The 13044-nt window shown below is 37.3% G+C and overlaps 1 long non-coding RNA gene across 3 annotated transcripts in view; it reads left to right on the top strand.

The window, feature by feature from the left end:
- The window catches only part of LOC115288137, a 294944-nt gene that overhangs the window by 126692 nt on the left and 155208 nt on the right, over nucleotides 1-13044 (top strand). For all 3 annotated transcript variants that reach the window (XR_003906826.1, XR_003906825.1, XR_003906824.1), the window contains exon 3: nucleotides 3188-3298. This is a non-coding gene — a long non-coding RNA (uncharacterized LOC115288137). The remainder of the gene's footprint in view (nucleotides 1-3187; nucleotides 3299-13044) is intronic.

Genomic DNA, 13044 nt, shown 5'->3' with positions numbered 1-13044 from the left:
TTTCCTGTCTCACATTCAGGTCCTTCAGCCATTTTGAGTTTATTTTTGTGTATGGTGTAAGAAAGTGGTCCAGTTTCATTCTTCTGCATGTTGCTGTCCAGTTCTCCTAGCACCACCTGCTAAAGAGGCAGTCTTTTTTCCATTGGATACTCTTTCCTGCTTTGTCAAAAATTAATTGGCCGTACATTTGTGGGCCCAGTTCTGGGTTCTCTATTCTATTCCATTGGTCTATGTGTCTGTTTTTGTACTAATACCATAGTGTCTTGATGATGACAGCTTTGTAGTAGAGGCTAAAGTCTGGGATTGTGATGCCTCCCATTTTGGTTTTCTTCTTCAATATAACTGGCTAATCGGGGTCTTTTGTGGTTCCATACAAATTTGAGGATAGTTTGTTCTAGTTTTGAGAAGAATATTGGTGCAATTTTGATGGGGATTGCATTGAATGTGTAGATTGCTTTGGGTAGTAATGACATTTTCACAATGTTTATTCTTCCGATCCATGAACAGGGAATATTTTTCCATTTCTTGGTGTCAAGAAGATAATTTTAAAAAAAGAAGATAATTCAAAGCTAAACCACTGGAGACCATTTAATTAAATTGTCTTGGTATGTTAAATAAAGTATCAAGAAGCCTAAAGAGATAGTCAGCTTAAAAAATTTTTTTAACATTTTATTTATATTTGAGAGACAGAACATGAGTGGGGAGAGGCAGAGAGAAAGAGATACATAATCCAAAGCAAGCTACAGGCTCCAAGCTAACAGCACAGAGCCCAACATGGGGCTTGAACCCATGAACCATGAGATCATGACCTGAGCCGAAGTCAGATGCTCAACTAATTGAGTCATCCAGGCACCCCAGAGATACTCAGCTTTTAAAGTGTCTTAGGCATTAAGAGAATCTGGTTTAACCTTGAGAGGTTTAGAAACAATAACAGAAATAACCAATCTACATGATAAAGCTAGGTTCTGGTTATATTTTTTTGTGATTTAATCAGGAAAAGTAAAGTAAAGTTACATGGAATCTTGGCTAGAATAGCCAATCAGCTGGAGATCTTTTGCCACCCACAAACCCCAGTTGGCCTTGTCTTTTATGCTTCTCATTATATTGCATAAATAATAAAATATTTGAATTAAAGAGAAACTAAAGGTTACCTAGTTTAGTCTTTAAAATTGACCTATGAAGAAACTAAGACCCAAGGAAGTTAAATGATTTACTTAAGTTTTACTACCCAAGGACTGGTTGAAGAAGCATATGGACAATGTTTCTGCTCTCATGAAGATCACATTTTAGTTGGAAAGGGACACAGGAGATGCAAAGCACACATACTTGTAGAGCAAAGTAGATGGTGGTAAGTGGTACAGAGAATGGGATACATTATACTAAGTGGCTAGATCTTTCCCACTTCAGTTTTCTTTCTGCTTTACCAAAATGCTTTCTGAATGACTGTTTTGAAGAAATAGAGGAGGTAAATGACACAGTATTTTGTGGGTATACTGAATGTCAAAAATAAATTTTATTTATTTTTCAATCAACATATCCCCATTCGATCTTTAGGAAATCACAATTCAGACAGTATTTCCAGAATGAAGATCCTATATGTAAATGAAAAATATACTCAAAAACATCAGAAAGTCCAGCAGTGTTGCCTCTGACAAGTGAACCATATATTTTCATCTTAAAGACTGTTTGTTCAGATATATTGATTATATAGAGAATCTTTTCTTCCCAAAGAATTTTGATGAAATGATACTAGAGTATATGACTAATCTAGAGAATATTTGTATAACTTTTCTAAGAGTAGAAAGATGTTCTTGGAGGCCTACTTTCAATCCTTGTTTTTTAATCGGAGTTGTCTCAGTGTGTACTTCAGCTAATTTGGCTGTCCTTCAACTTTCCTGCCACCAAATAGGGAAAACATTTAGCAACAAGAAATGCATAAGACTCGAGGGAGATTAAAAAAAGTGTCTGAGATAGGACCCTGACCCTCAGGAATGCCATACTCTAATTAAAGAGAAAAGATAACAGTACCAGGCAGTAAGAATGTTGAACAACTGGTAGAGATAAGGGGCTTGATAGAGGAAGAAATATCTTTCTGTAGGTGGAAGGTTTCTTTGGAAGAGTTATAAGTTGGTCTGGACTCTGCAGAATGCATGCTCTGAAAAAGGGAGCTGTAATTATAGCAGTACTCGAGGAAGATTTTCCAAATAAAGCTTTTGCAAGGAGCAGGGGACCAGGTTATTATAGTTCCCCAATGACATTGATATAAAGTCTACTGATGACTGACAAAGCTGAATGGCTGGATGGGGAGAATGGGGTGAGGCAAAGCAAACCCGGAGGTGGAAGGTGACCTTGCAGTCTGAGTCTGGGTAACGGATGACTTTATTCATAGGACTGAGGAAGTCTGAAGGGAGAGCTGGTTTGGGGTAAGGTGATATTTGATAGTAGGCATACCAAAATGTTGGCAGCAAATCTGATTCAAGATGTCCATCAGAGAGTAGCATTGAAGGACCAGGGACTAAGACTGAGATAATGGTAGAGTTAAAGACTCACATGTGTGAGCCCTGGTAAGTGAAAGGGGAGGATGTGAGAACTCTAACGTGAAATACTACCAAAAGCCACTGATTCTTTTCATTGGGGAGGCATTTCTAGTTGATCCCTGAGAGTTAAATGATTCCTTGGCAGCTGAAGGGAGCGGGCAGTTATTGACCCAATACAGATCTCACTCAATACTTGATGTTAATGACAGTAAGATAACCTATATTTGTACTTACATATTCCCATTCCTGCATATCAATTGGATAAAATATGTATACCATATGCTATCTTTATCTATATTATATATAGATGTATATAATAAAGATATAGACAGACATATGTCTGTATACCTATCTAGATCTCTATCCATGTCATGTAGTTTGTCATCCAGAGCAGGATATATTTGTGGGTGAAAGGAGGACACAATTAAATCATGCTAGGGCAACGTGCATAAACCAGGACTGTCCCAGGCAAAGCAATAAGGGCTCCTGTATATTGAGGAAGTATAATATAATGGTGAAGAGTATAAGGTAAAAAAAGAACAGCCTCTAACACTTTATTAGCTACGTGATCCTGAACCAACAACTCAACCTGTCTAAGCCTTGGTTTTTTCAACTGTAAAATTTAAGATAATATCTTTTTTCCTCTACAGTTCTTCTTAACACAGCAGCCAGAGTGATCCTCCAGAATGACACAGGTTCTGAGTACATGGGTGAAAGCGGGAAGACCAGTCAGAAAAGTGTTGCAACAATCCAGATCAGAGGTGATTTTAGTTTGCTCCAGAATGGTAGTAATAAACATTATGAGAAAAGGTTAGATTCTATATATAATTTAAAGATAGAGCCTATAAGATTTTTTGGTGAGAGAATGATATGTTAAGGATGAATTTAAGGTTTTGGAGGCTGAAAGAATAAAACTGCTGTTCCTCAGATTGGGAAGGACTATGAGTGGAACAGAATTTGGAGGAAGATCAGGACTTCCACTTTGGAAATGTTAAGTTTGAGCTATCTATTAAATATCCAAAAAGAGGTATTGAGTAAGATATTGAAGTCTGTAGTTTAGGAGAGCTTGAACTGGAGATGGGCCCCTGGAAGTCATCAGAGGCCAGACATTAGGCCATATGACATCACCAAGAGAGTGGTAGTAGATGGAGAAGAGGAGAGATTCAAGGGCTGAGCCCTGCACATTATGACTAATAGAGAAGTAAAGAGAAGGAAAGAAGCAGCAAAGGATATTGAGAAGGAGCACCTGGAGTGGTCGAAGGAAAGCCAAAGTGCCTTGGGAGAAAACAAATTAATATTTATTAACATGAAGAGGATGATCAACTATCTCATATATTGTTTATAGATCAAGTCAGATGAGGACTTGGAACTGATCATTGGGTTTAGCAACATGGAGGTCATTGGAGAGTAGGGGGTGCAAAAGTCTGAAGTAGAAGGGTTTCAAAGAAGATGGGAGGAGAGAATAGGTGACAGCGGGCCTAGATAACTCTTTTAAGAAGATTTTTTCCAACATGGAGAAAAGAAGTGATAGCTGGAAAGGAAAGTGGAGCTAAGAGCATTTTTTTCCCCAAGGTGGATGATGATCAAGTAGAAAAGAAAAAAATGATAAATATAATTGTGAGAAATGCAATTTGTGGAGTAATATCAAAAAGGAATAGAGCTAGCACACAAATTGCTTATAACACATCTATACTAATAAAAGCACATGTTAGTAAGTAGGTGGGGTGTTAATGTGAAAAGTCATAGTCCATAGTTTGTTCTGAGTGTGAGCCGGAGTGAGCATATGTCTGCCCAGTAGCCTGGCAGAGAGCTGCATGTCTGTCTACTACAGACCTTGTAACAAAGCTTGCTGAAGTCTAATATATTACTGTTGCTGCTTTCCATATGCTGTCATTTGGTGCTTTCATTGAACATCTGGGATTTTATCTCACTTCCATGTAAATTTCCCAAAGTCAAGATATTTCTCAAAACTTCAATTACTTCATCTGCTGAGGAAAGAAAGAAAAGACAGGGAGAGAGAGAGAAAATACTTAGTCTCACTGTTCTTCCTACGGGTGGCTATTATTGTCAGCTGGGTTTGTGTCTCTCCCTTTTAAAAAGTGGCCTCTGGTGTTATTTTTATCAGGTTAAAAAGGTAATATTTTGTCATTATAAAAGGAAAAAGAAAAAGAAAAATCAATCATTATCTTACTACATTATCTTACTACCTCAATACATAGGTATTTTAGTGTACTTCCTAGTCCTTTGCATATGTTATATTAAACATGTTACATAATTGTAATTTTAGTGCATATACAGTTGCCTTTCTTAAAAAGTTTTGACATTATATCATAGACATTTTCCTATATACTAACAATTTTTTTAGAAACATCTTATTTTTAATGGCAGCATATTTCTCTAGTGAAACATGGTCCCATAATTTAGTTAACCATTTACAGTATTGGAAATTTCCAGTGTTATTGCAACTATAAATAATGTTGGGGTAAATTACCTATTTTATAACATGAGAATATTTCTTTTTCTCTGGAATAGTATGTATCTTCCTCTATTGACCCCACTGAGTGTTTTTGTAGGAAGAGAGACCAGGTACCGTAGTAATTATTGAATCTCATTATCTGGGTAAGTGCCTCACCTCTACTGAACCATTTATATCAAAGGAATAATGGTGGGGACAGTAATAATGAGCATGTATCCTTGGTTACTTATTTAATGCCATCTGCTCAGTAAAACATTAATGAGATTATACTTTTGACCTGTGAAAAGTGCTTTTAATTATAGTTCTTTTCTTTGAGTTTTTGCTGTTTGATTCTACTAGACCACTGGATCCTTTGAACATATTATTCATTGTTTGGAGTAGCAAATGAGCTCTTTGGTTTTTAACTGACTTACACATGATAGGAAAACAATGATTAAAAATATATGTCCCTCTAAACTTTGGACATTGCACTGAATATAGGGTGATTGTTATAGTGGTTAAGAATTCCCACAGTCTATTTTATTAATTAAAAAAACATGGGGCTCCTGAGTGGCTCAGTCAGTTAAGCCACCGACTTTGGCTCAGGTCATGATCTCGTGGTTTGTGGGTTCGAGCCCCATGATGGGCTCTGTGCTGAGTGCTTAGAGCCTGGAGCCTGCTTTGGATTCTGTGTCTCCCTCTCTGTCTCTCTTTTTCTCTGCCTCTCCCCTGCTCATGGTGTCTCTGTCTCTGTCTCTCCCTCTCTCTCTCTCAAAAATGAATAAACATTAAATTTTTTCTAATCACAAAACATTTTTTAAAAGTTTATTTATTTATTTTGAGAGAGAGTCAGCGAGAGAGAGCAGGAGCCCATGAGAGGCAGAGAGAAAGAATCCCAAGCAGGCTCACCACTGTCAGTGAGGAGCTCAAACTCACAAACTCCAAGATCATGACCTGAGCCAAAACCAAGAGTTGTACACTTAACTTACTGAACCATCCAGGTACCCCCCACCCCTGAAAAATCAAAGCTTGGGAGCCGTAGACAATCACTCAGGATTACAAATGAAAACAAAAACACAAAATTGATCACCTAAATAGTAATCAAACAAATAAAAATACTAAAATTAACCTCTTAAACCTATGAAATTAAGAAATATTTTTAAAAATGAAATATCCACCTTTACCAAGAATATAGAGAGATAAGCATTCATAAAAAGCTTATTGGCCAGTGAGGATGTCAACTGATTCCATTTGGTCAATTTGGAAATAAACATTAATGCCTTAAAATCTGCCTTTTCTTTGAGCCAGTATTTATACTTAGAGAAATGCATCCTAAATAAAAATTATTATGGTAGGATTCTGGTAGAGGTTAGCAACAAAAATGTTCATTAAGCACTTATTATACTAAGAAATAAAGAGACACAGTCTGCGTATTGATTTATGCAGTAAGTATGTATTTATCAAGTCCTGTTATATGCCAAATTCCATCATTCCTCAGAGTCTTTGGGTACAATGGTGAACAAGGTATGTTTTTTCCTATCAAATACTTAGAGCCCAGATGATACATCCATTCAGTGGAATTCTAGGCACCATTAAGAATGATGCTGTAAACTTTTGCTTTAGCGGGGTGGAGTTACAGGGTTTGTAACTACATTAATTACATTACCATACTACATTAACTGAAAAGTACCAAAGAAATTCTACAAAATAATGGTTTTCAGGCATTGGACAAATGGTGTAGGACTGAAAGAAAGGAAATGAACAAGATGAATACTAAATTATACCATGTTAACATCTAGAAGAAATGTGACTGGGGCCAGGGGAAGTCTCTGCTAGCCTTGCTGAATTGAAGAGATGAAGATCAGACTTTGGGGAATGTCAGTGCTGCTGGATTTTTCAGAGTGGAGTGCTGAGACAGGACTCCATAAAGAGAGAACTCCAGAGATCTTTAAGTCTTTAAGAAGTGATCTGTGCACATGTGAGAGGAAACTGTCTGAGGCCAGGGAAGTAACTACTAGAAGGATGGGTGGAACAGTATTTGGAGCACACAAGCTTGGCAAATATTCATGTTGCTACTAGCTAGAGCACAAAGATTTCATACAGCAGAATACTTGGAAAGTTACCACTTTAATAATGGATGTAAATTGGACTTGACTAAAGGCTACTCTGGACCTGCCCTAATAAAGCTTAAAAGCAAGACTCAAAAGGATGTGGCTGATTGAAAATAACTGTACATCAGAAAAATATCCAACAACTGGTGATGTAAAGTTCACTCTCACTGGCAATCAATCAGTCATCGGTTATTCACAGGCCACTCTCCAGACTCCTGAGTATGAGCTGAAGAGGCCTGGCCTTAGGTCAGACATAGGCATGTTGGAAGTACGAACCACTTGCTCATGCAGCTTATGCTTTTAGAATGTGTTTGTGCTTTGAAACTTGTAGAAAAACACTTTGACTTGATGATAATATGTTCCAGGGTGTATTCAGTTTGGGGCGAGGCAGATGAGATAACTCAGTCACGATGCTCATCTGGTGTCCCGTGATTTGACAATTAGTCTTTGTCAGAGTCAGCAGCAAGGTGTTTCTCTCAAGGGAAATAATGACTTGCTGAAAAGGGCATAACCTTCAGCCAAACCCCTAAGGGCTGCCACATGACTCTTGCATCAAGATTTGCCATGGACTCTATTCAGCATCTGTATTTGCCTCATTTGGTATTTTAAACACTTTGGATCTGATGACTCATAAAAGCCATGTACTAGAGCTACTTGAACAATGGTTCACACCAGATAGAAAGCTCTCTATTGACTTGGGTGTGCCAAGTGAGCAGCTTTTTAGGTCCAATCAATGGGTCGGAGAAACATACTTATGGGAATGTTGCCTTCCAATTCTGGAGGAGAGCCATGACATGACAGCTTTTGCTTATTATTATTTTTTTTTTAGGTGAGGAGGGATACAAGGCTAGTAACTTTACCTGCACTTTGGGGTTGCTATCTCAACTTGTCCAAAATCAGTGAACTCCCTCCCAGAAACTTGATAGAAGTTGCAGATCCTGACATCATCTTGGATTTTCTTCCTTCTTTTTATATACACTGTCTTAGCAAGGTATCTAGTGTTAACATACTTCTTTTTGTCATATGGAGGACCAGTGAGATATGGAAATGGTGTTATTAAGGGATCCATTGACTAGATTTTAGCACAGATCCAGGAAATTGACAGTTAGGGATTTTGGTGTCTGCATACTGAAGAAAGAAGAAAAAACATTTTCTTGATTCATAGCTATATATTAGGTTCTAAGGACCATGTTGATTTGCAAATCAACTACCTCTAGAAGAGCAGGTGCAATTCAAGATGCTACTTGGTTAAGTTCATAATAATCCATTGTTATTCTGTAAGACCTGTCTTACTGCTACAGTGATCAAAAGGTAAGGTAAATGGAGGCACCTGGATGGCTCAGCTGGTTGAGCTTCTGACAGGTCATGATCCTAGGATGGTGGGATCAAGCCCTGTGTTGGATCTTAAGGTTCTTTGTCTCTCTCTCTCTCTCCCCATGTCCCTCTCCCATGTGCAGGCCCTCTCCCTCCCTTCCCCTCTCTCTCTCTTTGTGTCTTTGTGCCTCTCTCTCAAATAAAATTTGACTTTTTTCCCCAAAAGTTAAGGTAAATGGAAATGTGATAAGAATTACCACCCATCCATTTTTCATCTTTGATGGTGGAACTAGTCTTTGTATTAGCAGTTGGGAGTTCAGCGAGCTTTTACTTGTCCATTTCTATCACTCCACAGTTCAGAGAACGAATGTGTAAATTCTGCCCACTTTTGGGTCTGCGTATTCCAACTATACACTCAACCTGGAATATAATCACATGATGGGCTTATGGTTACTTTGGGCCTGTGAGTAGGCGTCTCTGATATTATAATCCCTAACCATGAATGGTGTACCACAGGATGGGTCTCTAGGAATTAGCACATTTTAGAGCCAATGTTAATAAAGATTCAAAGTACTGGATATTTCCTTTCTCCAGTGCATGGTTAATCTTGTCAAATGGCCATATGTCCTATATTTCCACAGGAAAAGCTACAAGGAGAATAAGCAATACTTGATTTTATGTGGTTGCAAGTTTTGCCCTCAAAGGTGCCTTTCTTTTCTTTCCAAGTCTGTGATTTCAGGTCAGAGAATTAAATGAGGAGAACAGCTTTCTATTATAGTGGCTCAAATCAGCCTTTTATTTGCCACACCATTAATACCAAGTGGATTTTTATTGTATTCAGCCACAAGCAGGCAAGGAAATGGATTATTCTCCAGAGCCTCCAGAAAGGAATGCAGCCCTACTGATATCTTAATATTAGGGCTTTTGACTTTCAGAACTATAACAGAATAATTCTGAGTTGTCTTAAGCCACGATATTTGTGTTAGCCTATTAACAGCAGCTAAACACTAACGCTGATTCCTGGTTGGTTTTTTTTCTTGGTTTTTAAAAAAAGGTTATTTATTGAGAGAGAGAGAGAGAGAGAGAGAGAGAGAGAGAGAGAGAGAGAGAGAGAGAGAGAGAAAATGAGAAGAGGAGGGACAGAGAAAGAGGGGGACAGAGAATCTGAGGCTTGCTCTGAGTTGAAGTCGGACACTTAACTGACTGAACCACTCAGGTGCCCCTGATTCCTAGTTTTAAGCACAAGAAACTAAATGGATATTTTAAGTAGTAGAGAACTATTAAAAGATTTTTATCAAGTAGCTCACAGAACCTCCAGGAGGGCTGGAAGGCAAGCCATAACACAGTCTCCCTACAGACAAGCTTCACTGACCTGCGTCAGCCCCCTTGGGGGCATTGTATTGTTGACAGCAACACTGGACGCTAGGCCTCAAACATTGTTGCTACAATTGCAGCCTCTCAGGAAACTGGATGTAGATGCTGCCATGTATCATCCTCTCTAGAAATAGATTGTGTGCAGTCTCCACTTCTTTAGGTCATTAACTTCAAATCAAAACCTGGAGTCCATGGTCCCCAAAATATCCGACTCTTGGTTTTGGCTCAGGTCATGATCTCACAGTTGTGAGATCAAGCCCCGTGTCAGACTCCATGGAGTCTGCTTAAGATTTTCTCTCCTTCCTTCTCTCCCTCGGCCCTTATCCCCTCCTCTAAAAAATAAATAAACAAACAGAAAACAAAACAAAAACCTGGAGACTATATTTCTGGTTGCCCTGGCTTGGCTTGCTGTAATCATAAGTGCAAGGGAGGTTAAAAAAAAAAGTAAGTTTCTGGTATATTTGGCTTCTCTGATCTGTTTCCAAGATGGTGGAGTCCTCATATAAGAAGGTGATGCATATGTTGGTTACTAAAAAGAATGAGTAACATCTACCATAGCACCTACAACCCCAGGAGATTTCTGTGTCTGTCTCTAATGGTCCGTTCCAGTTTCTGAGAAGGATTTTAACTGGCCTGGCTTGGGTCCTTTGCTGCACTCTTTATGGTGAGGTTCACTGAGCAGCTGGTTTGCATGGGGACCCACTATATTCTGGGATGTTCTGAAGAAGTTCTGTAACTTCTTTTGTAGAGTTTAAAGAAAATAGGCAATATTGCTTTTAATAGTGACATTTTCTACAAAGCATCCCCAGATTCTTTAAGCACTAAGTTGGATATTGCCCCAAATGGACCAGGTATATACCAAATCTATCCCTTAACAAACAGAATTTTTCAATGTAGTGTCCCAGTTCAGTGAATTACATTACTTCCTCTGTCACCCACTTAGTATTAGCCAAGTATGGAGTGAATGATCAGGTTGTTGCTAAGGGCAGCAATGCAAATCTTTCTGCTTGACCAAATCCAGTTCAGCGAGACCAGCACATTCTTGGATCTGCTGGTTTCTTTTTCCTTTTTGCCCAACCCCAACCACAAGCTCTGACATCGGCCAGCACAGTGATAAGTTATCCTGATTCCAAGAAGGAGATCCATTTAGTTCACTAATTTGTGAAATGGGAAGCCATCGGTAAGATCAAACTGGTTACCAAGGGGAAAAGGCATTATCCCAAGAAGCACTACTGACTACGTTTTTTGACCCTTTGTTTTCCATTTTCATGTAAATCATGATATGATTAGACTTTACATGATGAGGTCATTGAGGAAGCAAGTGATTGGAAACATCTTGGTTATACTATTGATCATGTGGAGATGATATTACCAATAACTAGTTAATAAGATAGTATGAATGGCTCATATAAACTTATATAACTTAATTTTAATCAGTTCTCAGTAATGATAAAAATATAACCAATTTTCCAGAGACATATGACTTTTTGTACGTGTGAGGGAGATTTTAAGTGTTTTGCTATATGTTAAATGGCAATTTTTCACGTGCAAAAGCATCTTTTAGAAAGATAGCAGTAGATATGTCAAGATGAAGATGCTTGCCCATGCAGGAAAATGCCATACAAAGCTAGACTGACTTAGAAGTGCAAAAGCTTCTTTTAGCTTTTTTAATTCTCTGGAACATGTGTTTCCCTTGTGTGCTAAGAACACTCACATAGGTAGCTCACCTATAATAAGGACTATTTCTTTGGAAAATGATCTCAAGTTAACTATGCTTCTGAGACTATTAGGTCAAATGCCTGTGAGATTCTTTGGAATCAAGATGGCTGTAACATTTTCTAATTTTTGAGCTGATTTCTAGACAGTATATATTTTCCTAAAAAGCTATTTTAAACTATATATTTGTATATCTCATCATTTTTGGTGTAATAAAGATATTATTTAGAGGAACTCTCAAACAAGTATCCAGAGCGAAAATCATCTTGTACTCTAATTACAATACAATTTAGCTGTTTTACAATTTTTTTCTTAAAAGCAGGACAAACATATTTTATAGTTAAGATATTTGATAATGCTAGATTTTTATTTGTTAATGTATAAAGTGCATAGATCTTAATGATACATTTTGACAGTTTTGACAAATGGATGTACCTATGTGACCAACATCCCAATAAAGAGGTAGAACGTTTCCACAACTTGCGAGATTGCTTTATGTGCCTTTGTGTGAGTGAGCCCCTCCCTCTGATCCTCCCCCAACCATTGTTCTGATCTCTAGTATCATAGTTTAGTCTATTCTTTTTTTATTTTTTTATTTTTTAATAGTTTATTGTCAAATTGGTTTCCTAGTCTATTCTTGAGACTTCCATAAATAGAATACCCTCTTGCATCTAGATTCTTTTACTCACCAAAATGTTTTTCAAATTTGAAATTTATGTTGATATGGGTATCAGTAGTTCTTTTTTAAATATTGCTGTACAACTTTCTATATACAAACACAGTTTGACCATTCTTCCACTGATGGACATTTTAGTTTCCAGTTTTGGGCTATTATGAATAAAACTGCTATGAATGTTCTTATAAAAGTCTTCATGTAGACATGTTTTCACTTTTCCTGGGGAAGTGCCCAGGAGTAGGATTCTTGGGTCATAGAGTAGGGATATGTATAACTGATAACACAAAAGTGATTTTCTGAAGTGGTTGTTGTATTTTTCTCTCCCACCAGTAATAGAAGAGTTCCAATTTGTTTCATATCTGTGCCAATATTTATATTGTAAGTTTTTAAACTTTAGCAATTTGAGTGGTATGTAGTAGTAACTTGTGGTTCTAATTTGATTTTCCCTGATGACTAATGATGTTGAGTATTTTTCATGTGCTTCTTGGTCATTTATGTGCCTTTTTTTCTTTTTTTTATGTATTTTCAAGTTTTGCCTATTTAAAAAATTGGATTGTCTTTATTATTGATTTATAATACTATTTTATATATTCTGGATACCAGTCCTTTATCAGATATGTGTAACAAATATTTCTCAGTTTCTGGATCATATATTCATTTTCTTAATGTGTTTTTGATTAGCAAAAGTTTTTTAATTTTGATGAACTCCACTTGATTATTTTTCATTTATGATTAACTCTTATTTTTAATCTAATCTAAAATATCTTTGCCTATCCCAAGGTCATAAAGATAGTCTCTGAAATTTTCTTCTAGCAGCTCTAAGTTTTTATATGATGTAAGGCAGAAGTTCAGATTGTTCTT

The sequence above is a fragment of the Suricata suricatta genome, chromosome 3, assembly GCF_006229205.1.
Source record: "Suricata suricatta isolate VVHF042 chromosome 3, meerkat_22Aug2017_6uvM2_HiC, whole genome shotgun sequence".
NCBI lineage: Eukaryota > Metazoa > Chordata > Mammalia > Carnivora > Herpestidae > Suricata > Suricata suricatta.
The sequence above is the reverse complement of the archived record's forward strand: the minus strand, read 5'-3'. Positions and strand labels throughout refer to the sequence as shown.